General features: G+C 29.7%; 1 long non-coding RNA gene across 1 annotated transcript; it reads left to right on the plus strand.

The window, feature by feature from the left end:
• Positions 1–13,146: 13,146 nt before the first annotated feature.
• Positions 13,147–14,045, plus strand: LOC147946973 (uncharacterized). The gene is made up of 3 exons (XR_015587140.1): positions 13,147–13,498; positions 13,602–13,700; positions 13,865–14,045. It is a non-coding gene; the product is annotated as an uncharacterized LOC147946973 (long non-coding RNA).
• The last annotated feature ends 4,151 nt before the right edge of the window (positions 14,046–18,196 follow it).

Genomic DNA, 18,196 nt, shown 5'->3' on the forward strand with positions numbered 1-18,196 from the left:
TCTTGAATCGATTCTGAATCCATCTACAATTGGCAATACAACTTGAATTAGACACTTATCTACAAGTTTAATAACCATCAGTTACAGAGCATGTACAAAAACACATAATAAACATACTCTTTACAGAATAGAAATATACTTTACTGTTCCTGAAACTAGAACTAATATCCATTTGCAGAGACATATACTAGTTTGTTCAAACTATGAGACAAAGCTTCGAGACAAAAAAAACTTACAGTGAAGAACGATGATGAAGACTAGCACTCTAGCAGAGAAGAAAAGATCCAAACAGCTTAGATCGGAAAATACAGATGAGTTGATGCTTCGAACTTTGAACACCTTCCGTCGCTCAGCCGCTTGAGAGAGAACGAAGAGATTAAGTTTAGTTGTTAATTAAGAATATTTTAGCTTATATACTTAGGTTTAATAATCGGTTACCTACCTCCGAACCGAACCGAAGGTAAAACCGAACCTATATTATTTCTATTCCGATCGGTTTAACCAAATCAACCGAACCGAACCGTTTACCCTGAATGTTGGTTCGGTTCGGGTCGGAATCGCAGGCCTAGTTAAACCATTTGTTTGTTGTTATTGTTTATTGTGACGAACTGATCATATCAGAGAAAGGCACATTTATATTTTTGTAAAAAAAGAGAAATTTTTGCACTTAAAAGAGAATGAATAAGCGTTATAATCCATGATTGGGAACATAATGTTCCATTCTAAAAGACATATGTATCCAAAAATCCAACAATAGCAGGAGCGTAATATCTTCCCTATATAATTAACCAACAGTATCTCAACAATTTAAAGATAGAAAACCTCTATATATAGTTTATATTAAAAGAAAAATATATGTAAACCTCAAACTTGGTCACCAATGGATTCCTAGTATCCATTTCTTAAAACTGTCGGGAAAAAAACATACATGAACATAAGTTAAAGGTACTATAAGATTCCTAGTATATTAAAGTGTAATGGACATAAGCTTTTGAAGCTACTATAAAAAAAAAAGGGAAACCCATATAAAGAAAACCACAAGCGCATTCATTTTAGGTAAAACATCTAAATCCTAATATTATCCTAATAGGTTCGGCTACAAAAGAAACCTATCAACTAGTTTTTCATTGGCTACAACGGACAAATGAATCAACCAATGAAAGAAAAGATTACTTGATAAGCATGTTTTGCAGTCGAACCGATATGATATGATTTGGCTTCAAAATTTTTCCCTAAGATGAATGGATAGCTTGAGATATTCTTCATATGGGTTTTCATTTTCCTTTTTATAATAGCTTCAAACAAGCTTATGTATAATACACTCTATTACACTAGTACTTTTAACTCAGGTTTGTGTAGGTTCCCTATTCGTTAGTTTTATGAGATGGCCACTAAGAATCCAATGACGTTTAAGTTTGAGATATTCTTATGTCCCTCTTTTAATATGTTTTTATATTTTAAAATTTTCTTTTGGTTATTTATTGTCTGGGAAAGATATGATGCTTTTGCTATTTGTTAGTTTCTTGTGAATGTATGCCTTTTAGCATAAAACAATATGACAATTGTGGATTATTAAGGTCATATGTTCCCCCTAAATGCAAAACTTTTTTTCTTACAAAAATATATGTTATGCTTTCAGCTTATAAGATAAGTTAATCATACTAAATGAGCCATAAGTGAGACAAATTAGCAAAATGAAAAGGATGAAACCTCACTTTGCAATAATACAATATTAACCTAAAAATATACACGTTTTTTTTATAAGAAGCACTTTCGATGTAACCATTACTACTATGACTAAACAACAGATACTCCTATAATGATTGTTGAGCCAATGATAGGGCATTCATTAAATAGGAAGCATTATGACATATGTAAAAGGAAAGAGGTATAACGAATTAAACGACATAATATTTACGACAATATATTGTTCCTCTAAAGTATATGCATGTTTAGTTAAGAAATGACCTAAGAAGTGATCTATCAAACTAAAAGAAAACAAATCCATACCAAAATTTAAAAAGATACTAATATTATATTGGTGATTTGCGCGCGAACATTTGTTGCAAACAATTAATTCAAATAGATATCATAATTGAAAATATGTATATGTTCGCGTGCAAATCACCAATATAATTCAAATAGTTATCGTAATTATATATATATATATATATATGAAAACAAATTCTTATATTTAAAAAATCATCATCTAAATCCAAAAATGATGCTTTTAAAATTATATATAGCTGCCAACACAAAGATTTCAAAATATATAAAAATGATAAAAAAAAATTGAAATATCAATATTAATTATTTCAATTCAAGAAAACTGTAATAAAATAAGATATAAGTTATCATATGATTTCGCACCATAATTCTTTAAAAACTAATATCGAATACACAGTTTCCAAGCAAAATCTGTTAGAAAACTTATGAAATGTTTCATATTTCAAAAGAAAAGGTTCATAGCATGAATTAAACATGTCTAATCTCTTTCTTCTGCCCCATAATATTTTATATACCAATGATCAACCAAGTATAAAGAACTACATGAATTATATTTAATTAGAATTTTGTTTGGATTTTTTTTTCTCTTTTCGGCTAGCATTAATTATTAAATTTAATTAATTATTGTCAGAAAAATCCTCTTATTTTAAGAGAATAAATTTAATAATTGTCAAAGTAAAACATGTACCAATGCAAAAAATGTGGACTATGGACCATTTTCACACCCAATGTATAACTTAACCATGGGCATATTAACCAAATCCGATATCTGAACCTGAAAAAAATGCATGAAAAACGTTAATAATCTGATTTGAGAGTTCTTGATACGTCAAAAGATGTAAAAAATGTTAATTCAAATTGAGAGAACTTATTTCTGGATTTCGTTTCTTCTCCTAAGCAGATAAATATTTTCCTTATTATGTTGCAAAACACAATGCATGCACAAAATCTTCAACATCAAAAGATATATTTTGAAATCTTAACATATCTTAAATTATAGGAGACACAAACAACTATAGATCATCCTCAACAAGCATTATATTTCTTTCATTGTCTTTAAAATAGTTTTCTTTAAAGACAATGAAGGAAATATGATGCTTGTTGGGAATGATCCATGGTGATATGTATCTGTTATAAAGTATTAAAAACAAAAATATTTGATGTTGAGGGTTGTGTCCATGCAGTAAGTTATGCAAGATAGCAAATAAAATATTTATATTCTCAAGAAAGAAATTTAAGAAAGAAATTCAGACAAAAATTCTCACAAGTTATTTAACATCCATTAACGTAGACATCAAATAGCATAACTAAACTCTCTCATTTTTTTTTTTGCTTTCATCTCATGCATGTTTTTATTTATGGTATTTTTTATAGGAATATATATATATATATATATATATATATATATATTTGCAATTGAACGATTGAGCTATTTGACAACAATATGACATATTTACGTCCAGTTATGATTTAGTTCTATTAACTTACGACAAATTATTTTTGTCACTATATTGAGATTAATCTCATTTACGACGACCAAACAAAAAAAATAGATCGTTGTTACACATATATTTCTTCTAGTCAAAGAGCAAAATTGTATTTTAAAACTAACCGGGATTTATCTTTTGAGCAATCAAGATAAAAGCATTGTAAGGGAAGCATGTATGTTGAGTGTTCAATGCACTCGAGGTTGATCGCTATTGCTTGTATAGTCTCCTCTAGATCTGTCGATCTCCATTAGTTCTTCTTACAATTAGTGTCACAGAGTCTTTTATGTCTCTTAGCTTTTTACAAGATAAAAAAAACAATTTTGATTAATAAACAGTAAAAAAGAATTGTAATATAGCCAAATATGCTCAGCAAAATTACAAATATTATGTTAGACTCCTGACCAGTGCTTAAACAGATTTTGAGAGATCCCAATAAGAACTCAATGATTTATCCACATATCTCAATGCAGATAGCAATTTCAAAAAAATGTAAACAAATATTTGAATAGATGGTATCCATAAATTTCAGAAAATAATTTTAAATTAAGATAACAGTTTGAATAAATAGATTGACAGCCACTATTTGCTAGGATCCAAAGATCTTGTTCGTCTAAAGTATATGTTTGCTTAAGAAATAATACATCAAACTTCATAATTAAAACTTGATATAACATGCGAGACAAAAGACTTCATCAAACTTCACAAAAATTTTGGTGTGCGAAAGTTTGATACATAATTAAAATTATAAATAGTTTGAGGGCGAAATATTTTTGAAATGCAAGAAACTAGATACTTATGAAAACAAATTCGAGTTAAAAACAAAACTTCATCTAGATTCTAGAAACGTGATGCTTCTAAGATTAAATGCAGCTCCAAACACAAAGATTTCAAAATACATAATAAAAAAACAATTGAAATAGCAATAGTAATTATGCAAATAAACATTTTGCATGTAAAAACAATTGAATCAACAATTTACATGTAATAATCTGTTGGAAAACTTCTAAAATGCATGATATCTTTCTTCTGCCTCAAATATATTTATATACCACACAATCTCTCTAAATTTTTGTAATTTTATAAAAACTACATGATATATTTTGGAATGATATTCAGAATTTTGTTTGGATTTGTTTCCCTTTTTATTATAATTTCTTTAATGTGAATATCTATTGCCATTAAAAACTCTTATTTTGAGGTAATAATTTAAACTTGGTCAAAATAAATTAACTCTCACTCTTAAAAGTGTTGACTGTAGACCACACACAGATATTTATTTACTTTTTTCAAATGTGAATGATTTATTTCTCTTTTTATCATGTTGTTATTGTAATATTTTTTCTATCTTATGTGGTTGTGGAAAAAAAATTTAGCTCTCGTTCCTATTTGGTCGCTAAAATTAATAATCATTTAGAGAATAAGTTTATATATAATATACTTGTTTAAAGATGAATACAAAATTCACTTTAATGATTCCTATTAAAAATTATTTAAGATATTTCTTTTCTAAACCCGTTTCTCTACATCATCAAATTCACAGTAGTGTCTATTTTTATTTGGTCAAAAACTTAATTTTCTAACAAACTATCTTGCCTACAGATATGCATCAATCAAATTGAACATAAATGTAAAAGATTAGTTGGTAGAAAAGTTCGTCTGAAAATGACACACAATAAATAAATAAAAAATATAAAAAACATTTAAGCACACCTATCATAAGTAAAATAGGCTATATCCAAGTCTTACATTTTTATATAATCAAGCAAAACAATCCAATATCAGCTAACCCAAACTATATTTCCATCTTGAATACTAATTTCGTCTTAACTAAGTTATGTGTAGAATTTTATATGTGTAACGCCCCGACCGCCACCTTTCAATAGGTCTTATGTCCACTCCAATCCATGGGTCCAATATCAGTTCCGACAATCACTTCCCAGAAGGTCACCATATTGAAACTACTCCAACATAAGTACGCTTAATTGTGGAGTTCTCTTAGTACCTTTGACCGAAAAGATAAGTGCACTTTGGAACATAGATGTCCAAATCAATTACTTTAAACCTCTATGCAAAACCAGGTGTCACAAGTTACCCCCACTAAGAGACCGCAACGTCCTCGTTGCGCACCAAAACCGTCACCCTCGATGGTGTGAGCCTACTCGACCCCACACTCTTTTGGGTTTTGTTCTGATTCCATTTGTAATGCTCCAACCGTCACCTTGATTTTTGGTCCCCATGTCCACTCCCGGCCCATGGGCCCACCTCTATCCGACGGTCGGTTTGCTACGTTCGGGAGGTTTGAAAGACTTGTTTACCGTCCCTACAAATCACCACATAATCTTTCATTGTGTTTTGTCCTCACTCGCACAGTTCCGACAATCAATTCCCGAAAGATCATCCATCCTGAAACTACTCTAGCATAAGCACGCTTAATTGTAGAGTTCTCTCAGGACCTTTGACCGAAAAGATAAGTGCACTTAGGTGACATAGGTGGTCAAATCAATTCTTTTAAACCTATCCGCAAACCCAGGTGTCACAAAGAGATTGTTATGAAAAACTATAGTTTGATTGTCACATGAGATAAATGTAGAAAAGGAAAGAAGAAAGCAACGAACATTCATTTTTTTTGTCAAACCCTTTGTTTTCATTCATTCAAGTACACAAATACAAGTACAAAGAGGAGTTTCAAAGTTCAAAATATTACAATAGAGGCATTCCCCAATGCCATAAGATTAGAAGTAGAGAACATCGATTGTAAATCCAAGAGAGCTATGAACCATGAGTTTGGGAGCCCATTGGCACATGAGAGATCAAGGTAAATCGATAGGCCATCTTTGGATAAACCAGAGGACGGATGGTTGGTCTTGGTCAAACGACGCTTAGACGATGAGAAGAGATTCGAGACTTTGGAGTCCATAGGGGCAAAAAGCACTGCCCATAGTACCCAAACAGCACAGACTCGGAGGACTATGTTTGTGTAGTAGAGAGGAGGTTGCTTTAACATCCAAAGCAGAGGGATTAGATCACTTCGATAAAACGCATCAAGGGCTATTTGGTATGGGATCCGAGTGATGAGGATGGTAGAGAAGAGATGCTTATCATCATCATATAACCAGCATAAATGATAACTATCATTGAACCTAAAGACCATATGTACCACTTTTGCTAGTACAGTTTGAGAAACATAGACCATAAAATCGGAGAGGATGATACTCAATCCGCAAACCCCTAAAGACAACTGCAACAAGGTTCCATACAAGATGTGTGACTGACCAAAATGGAACTGGTGTTACCTTTCTCCAATGGAGTCTTCGACCATCGAATAACGGGAGACAAGACATAACTCGGCAAAGGAGACACAAGGAGTGTGAGGTATTGGGCTTAATCTTGTTGTTATTGCAGGTTTGATGGAAGTTGAAGAAATTAGGCCTTTTTTGGCTTAATGGGTCTATCCTGAATACTAGGTCCACTAGGGAGAACCCTAGTTTCAGGAAGAAGAGCCGCCGGTGATGGTGAGGATGGTGGCCGCCCGAGAGATGTGGAGAGATCTGCGGTGCAATGAGTTTCTCCGGTGAGTGGTAGATCGGCGGCATCCTGCGGTGAGCGTAGTGCAATTCGCCATTACTATCTAAGTCCACTGGGGAGAATCCTAGCTTCAGAACCGTTTGCCAAACTGATACATGAAAATGACGATTGCCCGAAAGAATCAGAGAGATTTGTGCTACAAGGATCATCTCCGGTTGGTGGAAGGGCGGCGGGGAACGTCGTTGGCCTCTGTTTGGTTCGACTATGGAGACTAGGTACACTAGGGAAAATCCTAGTTCCACAAGTAAATGGCATGATGAATGGTGAATATGTTGGCTGCCCGAGTTTAGCGAAGAAAGGATCTCCGGTGAGTGATAGATCGGTGGGAGCCTGCCATGGTCTTTGGATGGATCTAAGGCAAATTTATTAGGTATTTAAAAATGATTAAAAGGGGGAAAAAGTAGAGAAAAAGCTTAAACATGGTTACACTAATCGGAATAAAGATGAACAGAGCAAGAGCTGGGTCGATTAGATCCCGACGCCGACGGGCAAGAGCCTTGCCGGCGCCGGAAGTTTTGGTTGGGAAAGGGTTATCGATACTCGTGCCTGTAAGAGAAAAGAAGAAGATAATAATGATAACATTACGAACATTCATTTGTAATCAATATTCTACACAAGAGAAAAAGAGTTTACAAATGAAACCTCAAAAAATAACAATATGTATATGTTATAAAAGTATAACTTAAATTATATTACAAAAGTAGTTATATTATATATATATATATATATATTATCGATAATTTAAACTTAATAAAATGTATATTTTTGTAGGTTTTGACACTTATTTAATAGAAAACGTTTAAAACAAAATTAAAGAAAAGTAAATCATTTTTTTTTGTAAATAAAATTCTCATGTAAATGAAAATATATAAGTTAACTTGAACCAAACGTGATTTTATACAAGCCAAATGCACATTTTATTAATAAGATCTACGTTGTTTATTTTTCCACTAACAAAATGTGCATTTTCATCATTTTGTGTTTGAAATGAGATCTCACAAGCGTAATTTTGATGTTTTCATTGTTGATGATTTAGGGCGTGATGTGACATTGATAATTGGATAGAATACAAAGATAAGAGGGAACACTGGTATTTAGGGAAAATGTTGAGACACTGATGAAGATACAAAGCATAACCAATGAAATAAAGTGGAAGAGACAGATTTTGGATCATGAGAATTGTCCCTTCAACCCTGAGAAGATCCTTTTCGTTGTAAAATCATACTGGACCGGTCTTTCATCTTAACTACTTTAGAACTATCTATCCCAATCTTCTTTATCTTGTGTGTCTTATATTTATTTGATTGTTGTGTTTAAAAATGTTTTTATGATTATTTTAGAAATTCAGGGAAAACCAACATTTAAGAGAGTTGTTTTTTTTTCCCTTAAATTGAAAATTTAACGGTTTTTAAATATTGAAAACGAAAAACAATTTATGAACAAGACTAGCTATAAACTGGTATTAGGCAATTTTTAGCCAGTAGTTTGGTACTATAATTGAGGAATATTGAATTGAATTGTTATTGTTATTATTGATTTGAATGTTACTATATATATATATATATGTATATATATATATAAGCACATAACATAATGAACAACATAATTAAAAGGTTCACATAAGAATATAATCAACATATACTAAAGTAATATATGGATTTGAGATTTCATAGATTATATGATAATACTCTTTCCTTAGTACTACCCCTCAAAATCAAGGAGGTGATAGAGTACGTATAGAGTGGAAACAATACCTTAAGGTCGACATATTTTAAGGATTTGATAGAAATGAAAAAGAATGATGAAAAAACCCCATGTTGTTGGACATATTTACCATAATGGGTTTCAGAAAACACATTTGTGGAAGTTGGAACCATATTAATTGTTTGGAAGCATATATATAGCTTAAAAGAAGTTGAAGGAAGCATTTAGCTTAGAGAAAAAGTCTTACAATTAGTAAATGCAACATGGTTATATTCATTTGTTTAATACGCTCAAACTTCTCTGTGAATATTATTATCATTCGAGTTGTTTTCATATCTATTCACCATGGCCGAATCTTTGGACATGCCCAAAAATTGGACAGCCGAGCATAAATTCTCCGATTAGTGTTCCTCGGTTTAGTTATTGTGTTGCAGTTAAAAATTCTAATATCCTTTTGGTTGGCTAATTAGTGAATCAATTTTACCCATGTCCAAACTACTCTACAACAAACAAAATAAATATGCAACTAGTATTTCATTCATTTGTTGAACCATTTGTTCGTTGTTATTGTTTATTGTGACCAACTGATCATATCAGAGAAAGACACATTTATATTTATGTAAAAAAAAGAAAGTTTTGCACTTAAAGGAGAATGAATAAGCGTTATAATCCATGATTGGGAACATAATGTTTCATTTTAAAAGAAATATTTTTCCAAAGATCCAAAAATAGCAAGAGCATAATTTCTTCCCTATATGATAATTAACCAAAAGTATATGGACAATTTAAAGATAGAAAACTTATATATATATATATAGTACATATCAAAAGAGAAATATATTTAAACCTCAAATTTAGTCACCAATGGATTCTTAGTACCCATTTCTCAAAACTGTCGGGAAAAAAACATACATGAACATGAGTTAAAGGTACTAATATATTAAAGTGTAATGGACATAAGCTTTTGAAGCTACTATAAAAAATAAAGGGAAGCCCATATAAAGAAAACCGCAAGCTCGTTTATTTTAAGTAGAACATCTAAAACCTAATTTTATCCTAATAGGTTTGGCGACAAAAGAAACCTATCAACTAGTCTTTCATTGGCTACAACGGACAAATGGTTCAACCAATCAAAGAAAAGATTAGTTGATAAGCATATTTAGCAGCTGAACCGGTTAGGATATGAATTGGCTTCAAAATTTTTACCTAAGATGAATGGATAGCTTGAGATCTTCTTTATATGGGTTTCCCTTTTCTTTTTTTATACTAGCTTCAAACAAGCTTATGTCCAGTAAATTCTAATACACTAGTACTTTAACTCAGGTTTGTGTATGTTCCCTTTTCGACAATTTTGAGGGATGGCTACTAAGAATCCAATGTCGTTTAAGTTTGAGATTTGTTTCTGTCCCTCTTTTGATAAGTTTTTATATTTTGAAACTTTCTTTTGGTTATTTATATTCTGGGAAAGATATGATGTTTTTGCTGTTTGTTAGCTTCTTGTGAATGTATGCCTTTTAGCATGAAGCAATATGACAATTGTGTGTTCTCCCTAAGTGCAAAACACTTATTCTTACAAAAACATATGTTATGCTTTCAGCTTATAAGATAAGGTAATCACACTAAATGAACCATAAGTGAGACAAATTAGCAAAATGAAAAAGGTGAAACCTCACTTTGCAATAATACAATTTTAACCTAAAAATATATGAAGCACTTTCGATGTAACCATTACTCCTGTAATGATTGTTGAGCCGATAGATGAAACTTTATGACAATTATAAAAGGAAAGAGGTATAACAAATTAAACGACACTAGATTGAGACCGGCACATACGTGCGGAGTTAGATTTCAAAACTAATTTTTCTTTCATCTTTGTATATATTATGTATGTGCAATGTTATATTTATTGGTAATAGTATTTATAGTTTAAATTTATATTGATTTAGTTTCATCCAATATATCAATGTTTGAAATAATAAAAGTTTCACGTAAAATTAGATTTCACAAGACGATAGATCTGAATAGAATGTGATATGGATTGGTGACTGGTTAAATTTGTATTAAACTCGTGAGCTATGAACTGGATAAGAAACTGTCAAAAAGGTTAAAACTTCCAAAACCGAATGATTTATAATTTCAAGCGGGTCAAACCCCTCCCGATATGCATGCATTTGAACCGGATTAGTGATGGGTTAAACTTGTATTAATACTAGGTTTTGAATGCATGCTACGCGTAGGTATATTTGATATATTTTGATGAAAACTATATATGATTGATGACGGTAGTAAAATATTATCTTATAAAAAATTTAAATTAGTATTAAAGAAAATGTTAAATTTCAGATACACAATTTTTTGAAATATAAAAATCAGTTGTGTTATAAAATCAAATCTGATAAAAAAATCATGAATTTAACTTGACATCCAGGCGAGGCGAATTAAACTAATGACCTCACATATCCTAAACCATTCTTTGACCACCAGAAAAACAAAACAATTTTATCATCATGAATTTAACTCGTTTTCATATTTAATTGATCGCTACCACCTATGTTTTCGTGTTTTTTATTCAATGTTTACTTATTCTTCATATTCTTTCTTGTCATTTCTATTGTCAAATTTTTTGGTAATCGTCATCATTACTTTTACTGTATGGTTCTTCGCTATACTCTTTTTCTTCTTCATCCTCGTCAACTTGTTCACTTTCTTCCACTAAAAAACTTTTATTTAGACTACCACACAACTTGTTAATCCATCAAACTCCAAGAACAAAATCATTTCTTTTCTCATAAAAATAAAAAATAAGATAAAAAATAAAAAAATTAATGAAAAAATATCAACTTATCTATAAAATCGTACACAAAAATATGTTTTACAGCTCTTAAGAAATTAAAAGCACAAACGTAGAAAAATAAGAGAATTTATGTTTTACATAAATATTTATAATATTTTAAACTTTTAAAAGGTTTCGAAATATAAATTTTGAACCTTTTAAAAAGTTTCAATATTTATAATATTTTAAACTTTTAAAATTTAAAAATTATAATGTTTACTTTTTAAAAGCTAAGAACTTTAAAAAGTTTCAATATTTATAATATTTAAACTTTTAAAAAAATTTAATATTTATAATATTTTAAACTTGTAAAATTAAAAATTATAATATTTAAAAACTAAAATTTTTGTTATTTCCGATTTTTATTTGTTTCACTTAATTGCATCATTGTTTATGGTAGGTATTAATATTAGCAGTGAATTGTTCGATATTGTGTCATGAGTTTTCGAGATTCATTTAGATTTAGTTGTCAAAGATATTGCATTTGGGTTATCTCACTTAATTGCATCCGATTTGGTTCCGCTATCAATCTGTTTGGTCATGGAGATTATCAATCTGTTTGGATACATGATTTCTATATTCTTATTCTGTTTTCAATGGCATTTCATGTAATAATCTCTTAATATATGTCTATTTATTAAAAATGATTTTCTTTTAATAGTATAGATAATATTACAATAAATTACTGTTAAAATTTCAAATCTTGAGACCTCAATTATAATCTCATTCGTTTTTATTTCGTATCGTCGCTATTTCATAGGAACAATTTAGTAATCGATTTATTTACAAATTATTTACATGAATTAAAGAAAATTTTAATTTTTGACAACGATGCCATATTGTACATCAAATGTAAATTTACCTTGATCAGTTTACGACAAATTAATTTTCGTAAATATGTTGATGTGAACCCCATTTAATGCAAAACTAAATATTTGTTATACATGTTTTTGTAGTTTAAGCTAAATTCCATCTAAACTATCAAACAGAATATTTATAAACTAACCAAGAGTTGTCGTTTAAGCAAGAAAGACATAAAATATTTATCCAACATCTTCTTTGCTTTATATTTTTCTACATCAATCACTTTTACGTTTAAAGTTTCCTTTATGCTGCTTTACATTTTGGATCCGTCAATTTGCATCAATTCTTCATAAAAATTATGCCATCAATCTTTTTATGTCTCTTAGTTTACATTTTACAAAATAAAATAAAATTTTGATAAAGAAATATATTAAACAATACTCTAACATAGCAAAAGTTGATCAACAAATTTCTAAATAGTATCTTCAAATCTGAACAATGTTGAAAACCTCAGTGATTTATCCACAAATCTTTGGAACATTAAAATCAATGTAAAGATATATTTAATAAAGAGAAATACCCCTCAATAGCATTAATCTATGTTTTTCTTCCAAGTCTAGCACTTACTCTCAAATATTCCACATTTAGCACAAATTTAATATAATTAAATATTTTTAATTTTAAGAAAACTCTAAAATATCAATATTTTAGATCTCTCTCTTCTCCACTTTGTTCTTCTCGACAAAGACCATCTCCGTCGTTCGTTGTCACCGAAGTCTCCATTTCTTCCATCTCCATGGATCTAAGATACCAGTGGCTGCTTTCACCATTAACCTTCTGAATTTCTGTGGCGATCTATTCATTAATTGCACATATCAAGATATGATTCCTCCTTTCTATGTCTTGGATTCGACGGTAGACATCGGAGCGACGCTCACTGGAGCGGTTTCTTTATACAATTGTCGACGCCGCCGTTGTTGGTGCTGATTCCATCGTATCTCCTGATCCCACCGTCGTGCAGAAGAGTGGTAGTTGGTTTGATTTTATCTCCGATGGTATGAAATTGGTGCTTAAGGTGAGTTTAAAGCAACTCAGCCCCGATCTGTATCGTTTAGACTTAAGCAAAGGTTTCTGGAATTGTCTTTGTAGCTTTAAGTTTTTGTGTTTGGAAATTTTAGATTGTGAAAGATGGACTCATATACAACAGTTCATGGGCCTTACACTTATGGATTTGCGCTTATCATCAAGCAGAAACGTATCCTTCAAAAAAGCAACAGGTGAGTGAGTGAGTTAGAGTGAGAGTATAGTTTTGTTGCTCTTCTTGTCATTTTGATTCAGTTTTGACATATTGAATGAGAACTTGAGAGTATTGTTTAATGGATTATGTTTGGTTTTGAAATTTTTAACAATGTTTATTCTTTGATGAATCACATGTACAAAGTGGATGGGTGTTATACAAAGTCAGCAGATATCAACACCACAGTTGTTGCATACCAAGTGTTCTTTATAATGTCATTAAGATTTTTGTATATTTAGGAATAGCTTCCTAAAATTCAAGAACGCATTCCTAAACATTATGTAATGTTTCCTAAACATTATGAAATTCTTTCTAAATTCAAAAAAATGAATTTTTGAATCTTCTATTCATATGGTGCCTTAATGTATCACAAATTACTCCAATATGATGAATTTTATGCACTTTTATGAGATTTATGCATCATCACTCTATAATGTAATCTTCATATAATATTTCAACCATTATTTTTATGAAGAGCATCCTGAATTTCAAAGTGTCTTTCTTGAATACTATTGTAACTTTCCTAAATTTGAATAATTGTGTTTCTAAAACTCTATGTTTGTGTGTTTTGCTTCAATGTGTCAAATATTATAGATTGCTCCATTAATGAGGGGTAATGATTTCATTTTTGTGCACATTCTTTCCAAATTTCATACAATCCTTCCCGAATTTCATAGAATCCTTCCTGAATTTCATAGAATCCTTCCTCAATTTCATATAATCCTTCCTGAAATTAAAGAAACGAGAGAAGAGAAATCAGAAAAAACCTAAGTGAGGTCAACGTGTTAATCGAGTAACACAGTCGGTGAATCAAGTAAAGATGGTGAAGTAACGGACAAAAAAGAACAAGATTCAAAGGAGGAGGAAGAAATTCATGGGAACATGGGACAATGATATATATATATATATATAGAGAGAGAGAGAGAGAGATCTTCGAGTCCAGTGATGGTGTTCGGATTGAGATCTGGGTAGATGATGAATTGTGTTTGTGGAGGCTGAAAAAAAAAGAAATAAACTTAATTTTATTAGTAATTTAGGTTTTTTTCAAAATTGAGTATATATAAATTTATGCTAGTTTTGGAACATTTGAAAACATGTGCTAATCGTGGAAGAAAAACTTAAAATTGTGCTATTTTTGTCAATTTCCCTTTAATAAATGACACCCATGAATTTAAATGTAGAAAATAATTTTAAACCAATGTAAAGAGATATTCGAATAAAAGGAAAGAAAACCAAATTTCAATAAGATCCAAATATATTGTTCCTCTAATCTATCAAACTAAAAGAAAATAAATCCATGCCAAATTTTAACAAGATGCTAATATTATATTGGTTATTGCGCGCGAATGTTTGTTGCAAACAATTAATTTGAATAGACATTGTAATTGAATATATATATATATATATATATATATATATATATATATATATATATATATATATATGAAAACAAATTCTTACATTTAAAAATCATCATCTAAATTCAAAAAAAGGATGCATCTAAAATTGTAAAAATGATGAAAAAATTGAAATATCAATATTGATTATTTCAATTCGAGAAAAACTGTAATAAAATAATATATAACTTATCAGATGATTTCACAATAAAATTCTTTAAAAACTAATATTTAATACACAGTTTCATCATTTTTATTTTAAAACATGTAGAATGTAAAAAGTGTGGACCATTTTCACACCCAATGTATAACTTAGCAATGGACATATTAACTAAATATGATATCTGAACCAGAAAAACAATGAATAAAAAAGGTTATTAATCGGATATGATAATTCTTGATACGTCAAAAGATGTTAAAATACTTAATTCAAATTGAGAGAATTTATTTCTGGATTTCGTTTTCTAAACCTCTTCTCCTAAGCAGATGAATATTTTCTTCACCATGTTGCAAAACACAATGCATGCACAAAATCATTAACATCAAAAGACATATTTTGATACTTCAACATATATTAAATTATAAGAGACACAAACAACTATAGATCATCCTCAACAAGCATTATAGTTCTTTCATTGTCTTTAAAATAGTGATCTTTAAAGACAACGAAGGAAATATGATGCTTGTTGGGAATGATCCATGGTGGTATGTATCTGTTATAAAGTATTGAAAGCAAAAATATTTGATGTTGAGGGTTGTGTCCATGCAGTAGTTATGCAATATAGCGAATAAAATATTCATATGCTAAAAGGAAAAAGTTAAGAAAGATGTTCGGACAAAAGTTCTCAAAAGTTATTTAACATCCATTAACGTACCACGAGACATCAAATAGCATAACTAACCTCTCCCTTTTTTTTTCTTGCTTTCATCTCATGCATGTTTTTATTTATAGTATTTTAAGAGAATATATATATATATATATATTTGCAGTAATATAACTCTATCCCACAATTTAAAGATTGGGCTATTGACAACAATCTAACATATTTACGTCGAATTATGATATAGTTTTATTAACTTACGACGAATTGATTTTCATCGCTATATCGAGATAAATCCCATTTACGACGACCAACCAACAAAATCGATCGTTATTTCTTCTAGTTAAGGTAAAATATATATTAACTTTTGAGCAAAATTGTATTTTAAAACTAACCGGGAAATATCTTTTGAGCAATCAAGACAAAATCATGTATGTTGAGTGTTCGATGCACTTGACGTCGATCGCTATTGCTTGTATACTTTCCTCTGGATTCGTCGATCTCCATTAATTCTCCTTACAATTAGTGTCACAAAGTCTTTTATGTCGCCTAGCTTTCTACAAGATAAATGATTAATAAACAGTAAAAATGTTATAATATTGCCAAATATGCTCAGAAAAATTCCAAATATCATGTTAGACTCCTAACCAGTGCTTAAACAGATTTTGAGAGATCCCAATAAAAACTCATTGATTTATCCACATATCTCAATGCAGATAAAAATTTCAAAAAAAAATGTAAAAAAATATTTGAATAGATGGTATCCATAAATTTCAGAAAATAAAAATAATTTCAAATTAACATAACAGTTTGATTAAATAGATTGACAGCCACTATTTGCCAGGATCCAAAGATCTTGTTCGTCTAAAGTATATGTTTGCTTAAGAAATAATACATCAAACTTCATAATTAAAACTTGTTATAACATGCGAGACAAAAGACTTCATCAAACTTCACAAAAAAACTGGTGTGCGAAAGTTTGATACATAATTAAAATTATAAATGTTTGAGGGCGAAATATTTTTGAAATGCAAGAAACTAGATACTTATGAAAACAAATTCGAGTTAAAAACAAAACTTCATCTAGATTCTAGAAACGTGATGCTTCTAAGATTAAATGCAGCTCCAAACACAAAGATTTCAAAATACATAATAAAAAAACAATTGAAATAGCAATAGTAATTATGCAAATAAACATTTTGCATGTAAAAACAATTGAATCAACAATTTACATGTAATAATCTGTTGGAAAACTTCTAAAATGCATGATATCTTTCTTCTGCCCCAAATATATTTATATACCACACAATCTCTCTAAATTTTTGTAATTTTATAAAAACTACATGATCTATTTTGGAATGATATTCAGAATTTTGTTTGGATTTATTTCCCTTTTTATTATAAATTCTTTAATGTAAATATCTATTGCTATTAAATACTCTAATTTTGAGGTAATAATTTAAACTTGGTCAAAATAAATTAACTCTCACTCTTAAAAGTGTTGGCTGTAGACCACACACAGATATTTATTTACTTTTTTCAAATGTGAATGATTTATTTCTCTTTTTATCTATGTTTTTATTGTAATATTTTTTCTATCTTATGTGGTTGTGGAAAAAAAAATTTAGCTCTCGTTCCTATTTGGTCGCTAAAATTAATAATCGTTTAGAGAATAAGTTTATATATAATATGCTTGTTTAAAGATGGATACAAAATTCACTTTAATGATTCCTATTAAAAAATTATTTAAGATATTTTTTTTCTAAACCCGTTTCTCTACATCATCAAATTCACAGTAGTGTCTATTTTTATTTGGTCAAAAACTTAATTTTCTAACAAACTATCTTGCCTACAGATATGCATCAATCAAATTGAACATAAATGTAAAAGATTATTTGTTAGAAAAGTTCGTCTACGAATGACAAACGATAAAAAATATTTAACCACACTTATCATAAGTGAAATAGACTATATCGAAGTCGTACATTTTTATATAACCAAGAAAAAAATCCAATAACAGCTAACACAAACTATATTTCCATGTTGAATACTAATTTCATCTTAACTGAGTTATGTGTAGATTTTTCTATTTTTAATAGATTTGATATAAACAATAACATCTTTAACTGAATCCAAAATTGAGCATAACTGACAAGTAAAATAATTAATTAATTCAAAACCTAATATATATACCTGATTAAAATTCAAATATAAACCAAAACCAAAGCCTTTAAATAGATCATTTAAAATATTATTCA

This window comes from Camelina sativa, chromosome 3, assembly GCF_030686135.1.
Source record: "Camelina sativa cultivar CO46 ecotype springtype chromosome 3, ASM3068613v1".
NCBI classification, from domain to species: domain Eukaryota; kingdom Viridiplantae; phylum Streptophyta; class Magnoliopsida; order Brassicales; family Brassicaceae; genus Camelina; species Camelina sativa.